Genomic DNA, 12,780 nt, shown 5'->3' on the forward strand with positions numbered 1-12,780 from the left:
CTATTACTTGATAGATCGCAGTAATGTCCTTATAATAATCATAGATATTAAAAGATATCGAATATTTTGGTGTGGGAATTTTCTTACGTTCGCGTTCCAATTAAACTACAGAAGTCTTTATTTGAAAACGATGCATATATAATCAGTACTAAAAACTTAGTACTGATTATGGATAGAGAGATTAAAATAGATTTGACACCAATTAAGCGACACTTTTCGTTCGTGTAATATGGATACTTCTTTTCATTCTTCTTCGTGCAACACGTGAATGTTTTCATTTCACCTCAGGCGATTACTAAAAACCGATGTGCAAAAATAAGATTTCCTCCATCGTTCGCATATTCTGCCTCTTCCTACCTGATGTCATTGCGTCACGTCGAAGCGAAAAGTTTTATATCGGATTTAACGTCATCTCGGCGACGGTAGAGCGTCTACGAGAGAAATTTGGTTTTCAATACAAAACGGGCCTCCGCAGGAACAGCGGGCACGTCGATAGAGAGAAAAACGGAAGGGGCAGTCGTGAGAAAGTCAGCAAGCATTCACAGCACTCAAGCTTGGTTTATCCAGAGGAACGGTATCGAGTATCCGTTGTACCGTTCTCCCCGTTTAAACGTAGTTGGAGTATTCTATTCTTTGAGGGCCCACAGAGTTTCCTCGATATTTCTTAAAGCAGCCACTACTGCGATAGATCCTGTGCGCCCGTTTTATCCCGCTACTTTTCCGAGTTTCCTTCACATATATCATAAGGTTCTCGATAATCCGAAAGAAACAACGCGACTCGAAAGCGCAGTTTTTGAAGTCTAACCCGCATTTACGTGCACATTTCGCATTTTGTTATCCGTTACTTTCAATATTGAAGCATCGGACAATAAAATAATACAAAGTGCCTCACGAAAGGATATTGATTGCTCATGTTTTTGAAATTATATATCGGGAGTCAACGAGTTCAGCATATTCGACGATTTTTCAAGTCCAATCCACGGTAAATTAACTGACTGTTGTAAATTTCTCATGTTTTTGAAATTATATATCGTGAGTCAACGAGTTCAACACATGTTTGATGATTTTTCAAGTTTAATCCACGGTAAATTAATTGACTGTTGTAAATTGCTCATGTTTTTGAAATTATATATCGTAAGTCAACGAGTTAAGCATATGTTTGATGATTTTTCAAGTTTAATCCACGATAAATTAACTGTTATAAATGTAAAATAATTTGTTTCAAGAAAAATATTTTTAAGTAAAAGAGCAATATATTTTACAATTTTAAATAGAAATCTAAAAATATTATTTTTATCTTTAAAATCTGAGATCTTATTTAAAATCTTATCTCCGTGATACACAAAAGAGTAATATTGTAAAAGTGTAAATTTCGTATCTCATTTGTTCGACCATTTCTTATTTACTTTCTGTATATAGGTACTTTTGTGAAATCGACAGAATAAATATAATCGAGCGACAACTACGTTCAAAGTATCGTTAAAAATAACTATCTATAGAATAGTTGGCATTGTTATACATCATTCTTCCGTTTGAATAAAGCAGGACGATCCGACTGTAAGTAGGTATATATCTTTTGCTTTTTATATATCCTTCCGTTTTTATTATTGCATATTTCATCGCCTTTCTTGGATGGGATGCGATAGAATAAGAGAACGACTTTGTTGTGAAAAATGTTAAAATTATTATTCCGTTCCTTGAAAGAAACAACACGATTCGAAAGCTCGTAGCTCCCGAAGTCGTCGCTCACTGAGGTCTTATTTACTCGTTTGTATCTACAGATTCCAAGTCTCTTTCTCTATCGCCTCTCTCTAAATCAATATAACGAGCATGATTCGAGAGCAGTTGCGTGTATAAAGGATATCAGTCTGTATAGCTCGTGAAGCAAACTTAGTTGAAGTAAAATAGTTCTGTTCTTCTTTTTCTATCTATAGCATGAATCCGAAACTCTCGGTATATTTTCTGTGCACATACATGTATATCTACGCATTGCATGTTGCTAATTGAATATCAATTCGTAAATTGCAATTCACATGTATGTATAATATTGCTTAACATCAATAAAATTGTAATAAATTTATTAAATATACTATTAATATATACAATTTAATTAACTTGAGTCTCTTTAAAACATTGGTTTTATTATTTCTTACTATAATATATATTATACAAAGTTAGAATAAATAATATTAATTTTAATAAATTTTATTTTATATATTAATGTTTTTCGAGAAACGGTTTTTTACGTTTCCACTAAAAGTCTCAAGTCTATAAATCTTTAAAGAAGTAAATCGTCCTCCTCCCTCTAACTCCCTCCTTCCGCCCTTACGTTCCTTAGATGTGTGGCTCTCGTTACGAGACTACCAAAAGAATCCGGGATGAAAGGGAGTTATGAACCAATCGGGATTCCCTACCTTCTTCGTTATTTATTCAACGACGCTATATATACGCACGCAGACTAAGCCTGAATATTTTATAGTAACTGTGTTACGTGTGTCGGCGTCCCAGGTATCGCAATTCGTGTTCGACGATCGTTCTGATCGTAAAAATTGTTGAAAATGTATCAATATCGTTTGCAGGAGGTCTCCTACCGCTGAGACTTCATTTCCAGTTACAACTATACGACGAAGCTAAATCGGGTGCAAAAGAAAACAAGCTGTTCAACTTAATTTTCTCTTGCTAAGTAATCTTAAGGTTTTCGAGAATAGCAAACATATCCGATTGACCTAATTTCCATAAACTAAAATCCATAACTGACATTATATGTATATATTATTTCCTTTTTATTAGTTATTTATAAATCTGATGAAATTTTTAGCATCTATACGTATTGGACAGCACTTTTATTTCTGTGCAAAGCGGAAACGGATAACTTTGATATCTCGAAATAAAAAGAACTGATATCCTTTGTTGTTTCAAAATACAACATGCATATATATTGATATACGACAGTCGCGTTTCTATTTTCAAGTAAAATGAATTTTTCGAAATATACATCTCATTTTAATTTCAAATATCTATCGTATGTGCGCCTTTATATGTTAATTATTATTTTTATCAAAGAAAAAGAAAGAGAGAGAGAGAGATAATTATGACATATTATACAAAAACTTTGAATATCAAAGAATTTAACGAGTCTGGAAATAAACGTTTAGGTCATTAAATGGATTTTGATGACTTGACTCGCGCGGTCTAATTAACGGACGATTTTTACAATGAGATAGAACAAAAGAATTGTCAGATACGAGAGAGAAATTATAAAATCAATAAAATCTCGGTGCCGGCTCGTTCGCGCTGCTTTAACTCCCTTTTCTTACTGTACAACTCACTCTTTTCTTATTCCATCTCTCCCCCTGTTCTTTTATTAACGAGTAATCGCGGCCAGCCGAGACGAAATACCCTTTTTATTTGGCTAGCAAATGTGTGTGAGTATACGTATATCATATATGTATATACGTGTATTTTGTGTATAGGGGCGCGTGCGCAGGTGTATTTCCATAAACTATTATATAATATTTTATTCTAAAAATTTATTTTTTTAAATAAATATCAATAGAAAATTATTTTATACGTTTTAAGTCAGTTACTTTCCAATATTTAAAAACTTTTTAAAATTGCTTGCTTGCTTGTTATACACATTTTTATTTATATGTTGTAATAATAATAATAATATAAATTTTATCCTCCTCTCTTATTTCATTTTATGAAATATTCTAAAACAGAAGCATGCAAGAAATATTCATCTGGATTTCCATTTCTAACTTAATACGGAGAATAATTAAAGTAATAACCTAATTATCTCTCTACCCAAATTCTTTGCGTATTTAATCGCGCTATGGGAATATTCCTTTGATAGAAATATAAACATAATAAATATTATAAACCTTATAGACATCAGTCTAGACATTAGCACTGCCTCTTTCATCTCAATCGATCTACGGGGTAGTCGAATAATCTACGATCGCCGATCAATGACACCTCGCTTTACTGCCAAATCCTGGCCTCGTCCACACCTGCTGGTATGGACATTGGCTACAAGTAGAACGGTCGACGCTCTCTCTGGCACCCATCCTGTCGCTCGCTCTTTTTCTCTCGCGAAGGGTGGACGCACACTCGGGCCTCATCGTCGTCCCCACGAATTCCAGGGATCAATGCGTCGGTGCACCAAAACGCCTGCGCTACCCCTCCTTCGCATCCCTCCATCCCTTCCTATCGTTCCCTCCACGCCCGTACAACCCAGCAGCAGCAGCAGCAGCAGCAGCAGCAGCAACGGCGGCGGCGGCGGCAGCAACGGCGGCGGCGGCGGTGGCGGCAACAACAGCGGCAATAGCAATACTATCTCACAAGCACGATATCGCGGTCAGCACGAGCTATACAAGACACCCTACTTCCCATGCCAGTGGCAGGGCATTGGCGTGTAGCCACGATGGTAGTCTCGGTATGCCGGTGTAACCGGTCGTGAGTCGGGAGTTTATTCTCTTCGAGCGTAGGCAGAGCTCGCTACCTTGCGCTCTGCGATCCACACTCACACCCGGTACTCCGTCCGCCTTTTCCACCACCAACACTGTCCCCCGGTGCTCCCACCCCAGCGGGTAACGCTCCCTCTCGCTGTCGCTCCCTCCCGCGTGCGCGTCGCCCGACCCTCGGAAATTCTGAAAGCGGTTCGCGCCTGTGCAACGCGGGGGTGGCGAGGGACCGAAAATCGAGGTGAAAGGAAACTCCGCGGATCCGGCCTAAGGGTCTCTCCTAGGGCTGATGTGTGTCGACCGTGCCCCCTCGCGTGTGCGTCCTGCGAGCGCGAAAAATTCATACACACGCGCGCGCTTACGCACATACACACGTATACATTAGCGCGTATACACACGCGCGTGTATTATTTGCGCCCATCGTGGGATACGCGTGTAAATACGTGTGTCGTGAATCCGCGACGAATCATCGATATTTTCATCGCTCCGAGAGCGATCGCCCTCTCTCGTTGCCGACCCCCTTGCTACCGCTCCGAGAAGGCAGGGTGTTCGCGACGCGCGAATCGGTTACCGGAACCGCGTTCCTTCACCGGGATAAGCGACGCCGTGGTGACGTTCGATCGCGCAGCCAGTTCTCCAAGTGACACACTTTCATCCGCGAGAGAAGGAAAACTCACCTTACGGCAGCCTGACGGCGACCACGACAAAAGGACTGTGTGGGATAGTGTGATTATCCTCGAGTGCACGCGACAACCTGCGAGCGCGGGTGGGAGTTTGGGCAAGTGTGACATGTCAGTGCGTCATCATCGTCGAGCTCAGTGACCATCCCAAGTTTTTCTTCGGTGACTCGCGGCCGACGTTAATACGTTTCTCTTCGTCATATGTCGCGTTAGCCAGCGGATCGCGAAGTGCGGAGTAACTGGCTTTCGAGTGATCTCCACCGCGCTGTGGTGCACGATCGGGGATTCGGAGGATCGAGCCGCTCCCGGTGGGCAAGGGGGATCATGTGTCCCCGATTGCAGCCCTCCTTCGAGGGTTGAGTCGCCGATTCGGTGTACGACACCGATCGGCCGACACCGGACCGCGAGTGTTGTGTTGCGCGACAAGCTCGTCTCGGCGATTCGTCTGCCCGAGGACATCCCTGCCGTGACGCGAAGTGATCTCGCGGAGGACCAACCGTGTACCACATTCTCGCGCAGCAAGTGAGTCCCAAATCATGGCAATTTCATAATTTCTCCATAGTGGCGTAGCGTTTGCTCTATCTCTGTGTTTGGATTACGCGATTATGAATTTACTGGATTGGTTGATCGACGTCACGCCGAAAAGAATTGATATTGATGGAAATCTGTCTAGCAAACTGTCAGATAAACGGATTCGCATTCACCGATATCTTCACCGAGCGATTTTAAATACTTGTCATTATGCACGAGCATATCTTTCGTTATATTTAGCAAAAAAAAGTCCAATGACAAGCCAAATTTCTATAATGAAAATCATTGCCATTTTTTTTATAATTATTTTTTGCAATTTCTTTTATTAATTTGGATTTGCTTTTTCTTCAATAATAATGTCAAAGTACATATAGCTTTGAAATTGTTCACGATTAAGATTAAAGCGACTCATAATCTGATATAATTTTTTTTTAGAAAAGTGCCTACTTTATAGTTTGATTTACAAAGGATTTACTTTACAAAGGATTTCTATGTGATAGAAGTAATTTTAAAACATTTTATATGTTATTATCCTTTGGATGGACGACATTAGTTTTTTTTAACTGCAATATCTTTTATACCTATGCATTACTTTAATTTAAATGTAATTTTGATTATTAAAGTACATTAATCGTTCTAATGCGGAAATAATCTTATAAAATAGTCTTACTCAAGAATAATGAGCTATAATACACGATGCAATATTACGACTAATTTCATTAAATATTAATTTTCAATCGATAAAAAGACCGAATCCATCAATTTCAGTTCTACTTTAAACGTGAAACAATTGTCGCAAATTCCTAATATCGTTAACTCTCATGGCGCAAGAAATTTTATCGTTAGCGATTTCATCATAAAACTATTAGGCCTCAGGGGTATCTAGCCTCGGCATTCTATATCGAGCCCGTAATAGCGTAGACTGTTTCAGAAGTTGTGGTTATCGGATGGTTATAAGTGATAGATTTTTGCCACTCGTCTATTTCCCGCTAAAAAGTCTTCAATGCCCTTATCCGCTTTGCAGAGCGATTTGTCATGATTAAAATCTTGAAAGGAATTTTCATCATGTTCAATTCAAGTTACTACAAACCCGATCAGACCCTAGACTCTCTACAGATCTCGGGTATCGGCGAATTACAAAGCTTTCTATCGATGTGCGTTGCGCGTTGTGTTATCAAGGCTCCACTTCTACTCAAGCTATTTGTTTTTCTATTGTGAAATCCACCGTGAATCTCATGGACATTAATCTCTTCGATTATCAATGACGGATTATCGGGATTCCACAATTGTGGTTTTTTATTAATTAGTTAAGCGGATGCATCATCGTCGCAGTAATTTCTCACGGTTTTCATGGTTTTTCGAAAATTTCGTCCTCTCGATTCGTCTTTTTTCAAATGTGTAGACAATTAGGTCATATATCATTTTGAATATGACATAATTTCTAATTGGCACAAACGCACGACATATTTGTAAAGCGTAAATAGCGCGAGAGGGTAATTTATTTCTTGAAATTCAAGGCCACTTAAATCGCTATAAATCCTGACTATGCGAGTGGATAAGCCTCTATAACACGGCGCGTGACGTGCCATTGATCATCACGCAGCATCGTTCGCGTGGTTAAGGTCTTAATGTTTGCCAGATGTCACGTTGATTTTACTGTTATTAAACCGATATGCGCGTATATAACGGCGAGATAAGACGATAAGAGACACGATCATTAGTTTGTAGCCGATTATTGCTTGCTCTTTCCTTTAGAACATTTTACTTAAAACTATTCTCAAACAATTACAATATACGTGTCTTTAAATGCGCACAGGTACATTTTCCACACCGCTGTAGAAATTCATATTTTAATCCAATTTAGCTGTCATTTGTCCTTCAGATAGATTGAATGATCTAATTGGGTGTCAATTATGTGTCAGTTACGTGGACAATTCTCATGAATTTGGAAATAACAGTGAAGTCAAGAGGCTCACAAAAAAATCGAATTCATAAAATAAACATAGTTATCGATAATTGTGTTTCTTTTAGGAAATAACGTTTTTCACTCTTTTCTATTTCTGTAAAATCCACCCTAATTAAAATTGAAACCTAAAGCCGCAATGCTGCAGTAAAATAAATTTAGTATATTAGTATTGCATATTCAACTCTAACATATTAGAAAATATTTTAAACGATTTAAAGCTACTAATATATACGAGGGTGAGTCAATAATCCAACTTTAAATTATCAGAACATATTTTAAACGATATAAAGCTACTAATATACGAGGGTGAATCAATAATTACACATACTCTATTTCTATAATTTATTTGAACAATTAACAGAAGAGAACGTACAATCACATCATTTTTCAACATAGTCCTCTTGCTTTTTAGTGCACTTGTTCCAGCGTTCCACAAGCTTGCATATACCCCCGAAAAAAATATTTTTGGTCTGTCCTTTAGCTATGTGTGTACCGCTTCTTGCGTGTTGGTCTGGCAAATCAACGACCTCTTAAAGCATCTTTAAATGAACCAAACAGATGGTAATGTGAGGGAGCAAGATCTGAACTATATGCAGGATGCTCTCGAAACCCAATGTCGTAAAGAGACAAAACCAAAAACTTTTTTCCAAAGATATATACAAGCTTGTGGAATGCTAGAACAAGTGCGTTGAAAAACAAGGCAATTATGTTGAAAAATAATGTAATTGTACGTTCCCTACTATTGTTCTAATAAATTATAGAAACAGAGTGCGGATGATTATCGACTCACTCTCGTAGTTTTCTGTAAAATTATCTTAATTCATAACATAATCGCAATTAAATGATTTCAATCTACGAAAAGTATCCTGATGACAGATTTATATAAATCTAGATACTTTCCTTATTATGTAATGTTCTCTCGCGCTATATACAAACTACGAATCGCCGGAGAGAATTCAAGTCTCGAATATCTGTCTAAAACCCGGTCACACGAGCGGCGCAAGACGTATGCATTACGAAAGCAGCTCGCTCCGGCTGCTCAACTTAACCACGTCGTCCTTTGAGGAGCGCCCTTCTTAATTTAATTTATTATACTATCCGTCGCGATTGCGGAGTTTCCGGGTATAACGCTCCGTGAGTCAGGTCACTATAAATTTCGAGCCCTACGCGAGCGACGGAGTACGCTTTCGCACCGCTGTGTGCAGTGATGTGTCATTGATCATAGCGCGGGATACGTAGCTCTCGCGTAGCTGAGGGCTCGAGGTTTCGATGTAGTTACGTTAATTTTACGAGCCACCCCAGTTTTCGCCCCTCCTTCTCCCTCTCCTCGGCGTTTTGCTCTCCTAGGCAGGGTAACGCCGCCGCGCCGTCAGGAAATTACGTGCGGTGGTATGTCGACAAGTGATCTCCTCTTCTTCTATGTCCCTCCCCCCCCTCTCTCTCACCCCCCCTCTCTCTCACCCCCTCTTCCTCTCTGCCTTTGTTCTCGAACCGGATGTTTCCTGTCTCTCGACTTGACTCCACTGTTAGTCAATACAACACACCGCAAAGTGTTCACTTGGGAAGATTATCCCTTTTTATAATCTGTAACTTTTCGCTTTCTTGCGTTTATTCTTCAGGACACGTTATCTTTCTAGCTGTTTTATAATTTAATCATATTTTCCTCTTCTCTAATTTATAATTCTTCTGGCAATTTATAATTGGTAAAAGCTTTTCAGTATATAACTAATATATTTATTAGCGTAATTTACATATTTTGTATACCTATACGTGTGTAAGATACAACAAATTTCATAATTTGCATAATATATTATTATCATTCTCCATTATTATATCATTTCGGAGAAGTTATAGGAAATATTTACTGTTAAAATAAATCGTTTATTATGCGTGCATCATATTTCTGCTATTATATTCCAATATGTATTTTTGACAGCAGTATTACGAAGGCAAACGTTCACGCGATAACAATCTACTATATGAAAATAACGCATATCGCGTACGCGGTAGATATGTACATATAATTTCGGTCGGTATGTTGACGAAAATTGTTTACACAGTCACTATCACCGCGCGCGAAATCAAACTATCTACCCCCGTTACGTAATCTCCGCGTCATGCACTTACGAATTTCCAATTTCCGTTACCGATACTTACATGCTGTTTCTACCTTGCCTTTACATAATATGTATACTTTACGTAGTTGCGCAAGCTACTCTCCGGAGCGTAGGCAAGAAACCTTTCTGTCTATACCACACCTCTCTCTCTCTCTCTCTCTCTTTCTGTCGAAGCGTGTCTTACGTTTTTGTTCGCGATATCGACCTGTCATTCCTACCAAACTTGACTCTCGCGACAGGACAATGAACATCGCTACCTCGTCTTTTCCCTCTTCCCTTACCCCGGAGATCCCGGCTCCTTTCCCTTTGTCTTCGCTTACGCGACCCTTGTCGCCTTTGGACCGCAAGTCGAACGAGAGCAAATTAGATATCCATTAACGTCGACTGGCGAGTTCGAAGTCTTAATTGCAGTCAACCCTACGGTTGTTTGCTCACGAGCACGACTAACACGCGTTATATCCGCGCTACAAGGGTCTTGTCGTGTGGTACACCGGGGTGTTTCCTGCTCGAGAAACGAGATTGCTAAAAAAAGGGGAGTCGGTATCCTCGTATAATCTCGAGTATCCTGGAGTAGGATCTCGTATCGAGACATGGTTGCGACGTGTATGAAAACTATGTCATGAGAAGTTATGGGTTAAGAATGATGAGCTCCGAGATTGAAATTGATGATGTTGGCGTGTTATTATGGCGAAAAGAAGAGCCCAGGAGAAAAAGAAAGTATATGTACATACGTTGAAAGTGTTTTTGCAATTGGAGCAATAATTTAATTTCGTCAATCAAAGCACAATAAGATGATATATGATGCAATTCCGCATAATATTCTATCTCATAGTATGTGGTCAACATCTAAATTTGCTCATTTTTTAATTTATTCAATTTTGCTGACAACTTATAATTAGTACAGCCGAAACGTTCACGTTGCCTTTGTCTACCCTTGAACAATAAACTATAGCTATATTCAACTGTAATTTTATTTTCTCATATTTGACCCTTGACTTTTCATATTTGTTTTTATACATAACAAACTCTTACTTATTTATTTATTATCTAATAATATTATTTTTAACATCATTGATAACTATCGACGGCCATTCAAAAGTCGTAGAAACAATAAATATGTCTAATCATTAAAGTTCAAATATTATTCTAAATATAATCGTAAATATTTAAATAGTTTTAATGATTTGAAAGCAAATGTTCAATGATTAACTATTTGAAGCTTAATAAGAATGTTATGTGAGTGTTGTCCGTATTATTATTATCATGATTATTAATAGTGCATATTTAATAATAATTGATAGTTTCGTGTTTGTTCCATCAGTCATAAGAACATTTTGTAATAAATATCACTGCTTAATATAACTTTCATTAGATTGACTAATGATACCGCGGTGATGGAGAGAACGCGCCGTATAGGATCAAATAAACCGTTTTGTGTGTAAAAATGGAACGTTGCTGTCGTAGTTAAATAGAGATAAATTGGTCACGTTGATCCACGCGGGTGTTGACGACCAATGCACCAACGAATCCTTAATGACATTGTCGGGCTATTATAGTCATTGTACGAATTCAACGCCCAAATACACAACGCTCTCTCGACGGACGGTGGTAGTCGTTTAACATTCGTTGCTACCGTGGATAATCGCATTATAGCGACCTATTTTAGATTCGCGGCTAATTCGCGATCCGGACAAAAATTGAAAAACTCTCCTCGTTTCCCGTCGTCTCTCGCCCATCGCGGAAACAATGGCGCTTAATCGCATTTTGAAAATCGTCGAGTAACACGGCGTATTAAGCCTGCCGCCTGAAATCGCGGATATTAATTAACTGCTCGTGTCGGCCGCACCTCATGATCACGGAAAGCACGCGGATGTTAATACGGCGGCGTTAGTATGGCGGTGCGCAAAACGCCGAATAACTTCCCGAGCTTAATTAAAAGCAAAAGTTATACGGATAAACGCGGCACCGCCACGCCGCACGTCGTTTCTCCCAAGATTTAATCCTCGGCATTTCTCGCGGTCATTGTCGCGACCTTAACAAGAAAATATCTCTATTACGTTATTTCGCTAGTTTCCCGCCAATGTTGCCGTGGCACTTTTGACGTTTTGACACTTCGTGCGCTCGATCGCTCGTTGCACAGGTATATATATCGTACAACGATCCGCGTACGAGGCCGATGACGACGATTCAAACTTTACTTTAGTTTCGCACCAATTACTGCTGCCACGCTTAAAACGTGAGTTATAGCCGGTCTGAATAATTAAGGATGGATGGGAGTTGGCAGGATGGTGGAGACAGCGATTTGCCGACTCGTCAGCGAGAAACGGCGACGACGATGGCGAGAACGACGTTCTAATTAAATCCTAACGCTCGCTTTTCTTGATCGATGATCTTTCTCTTGCCACATCGTATTGCACTAGATACGTTTATAATCTACTTGCAAAAGCTTGACTCAATTAGTGCAATATTTTTGCGTTTGATGATTAATTTAGAACAATATAGGTATTAATGCGTTGTAATAATATTTTAGATTGTGATTTCCACTAACGCGCGTTCCCTGTTAAATCCATAATTTTCCGTTCAGATCGCATGCGCCCCACGATGTCGAGACTATAATAGTTTTGCTTATATATATTGTGTAATATTTATAAGATTATAAATTCATTATTACTAAGAAAAAAGTGTAACGATTTCCATTATGCGATAATTGCGTTATATATAATATTTAAGCATCAGCACATGATTTTATAAAATATTTTATAATAATGTTATATTTAGTAGCAAAAATATCAAACGGCCTGAACAAAAAGTTCAACTAATACACCTCACGCGGCAAGAAACGTGTTAACGCTTCGAGAATTCCTCTTCACAGAACGTCGTTCTATCTCATTTCCTCTTCAATATCTCGTTCAGTGTTAAATTAATAAGTGAATCGACTGAACAGATGGCTTAGCTTAAACCGATCGATCGTGAGAGTTATGGAAACTCCATCAAGGCTGCGATCAAACCTTTCGCGAGAA

The 12,780-nt window shown here is 38.9% G+C and overlaps 1 protein-coding gene across 2 annotated transcripts in view; it reads left to right on the plus strand.

Annotated features, from left to right (window-relative positions):
* The first annotated feature begins 4,333 nt into the window (after positions 1–4,333).
* LOC112454176 (zwei Ig domain protein zig-8) overlaps positions 4,334–12,780 on the plus strand; it is a 267,122-nt gene continuing 258,675 nt past the window's right edge. For both annotated transcript variants that reach the window (XM_025015419.1, XM_025015418.1), the window contains exon 1: positions 4,334–5,668. The gene's annotated coding sequence lies outside the window, so the exon portion shown is untranslated. The remainder of the gene's footprint in view (positions 5,669–12,780) is intronic.

The sequence above is a fragment of the Temnothorax curvispinosus genome, unplaced genomic scaffold (assembly GCF_003070985.1).
Source record: "Temnothorax curvispinosus isolate PA1 unplaced genomic scaffold, ASM307098v1 QBEX01004860.1, whole genome shotgun sequence".
Lineage (NCBI taxonomy): Eukaryota > Metazoa > Arthropoda > Insecta > Hymenoptera > Formicidae > Temnothorax > Temnothorax curvispinosus.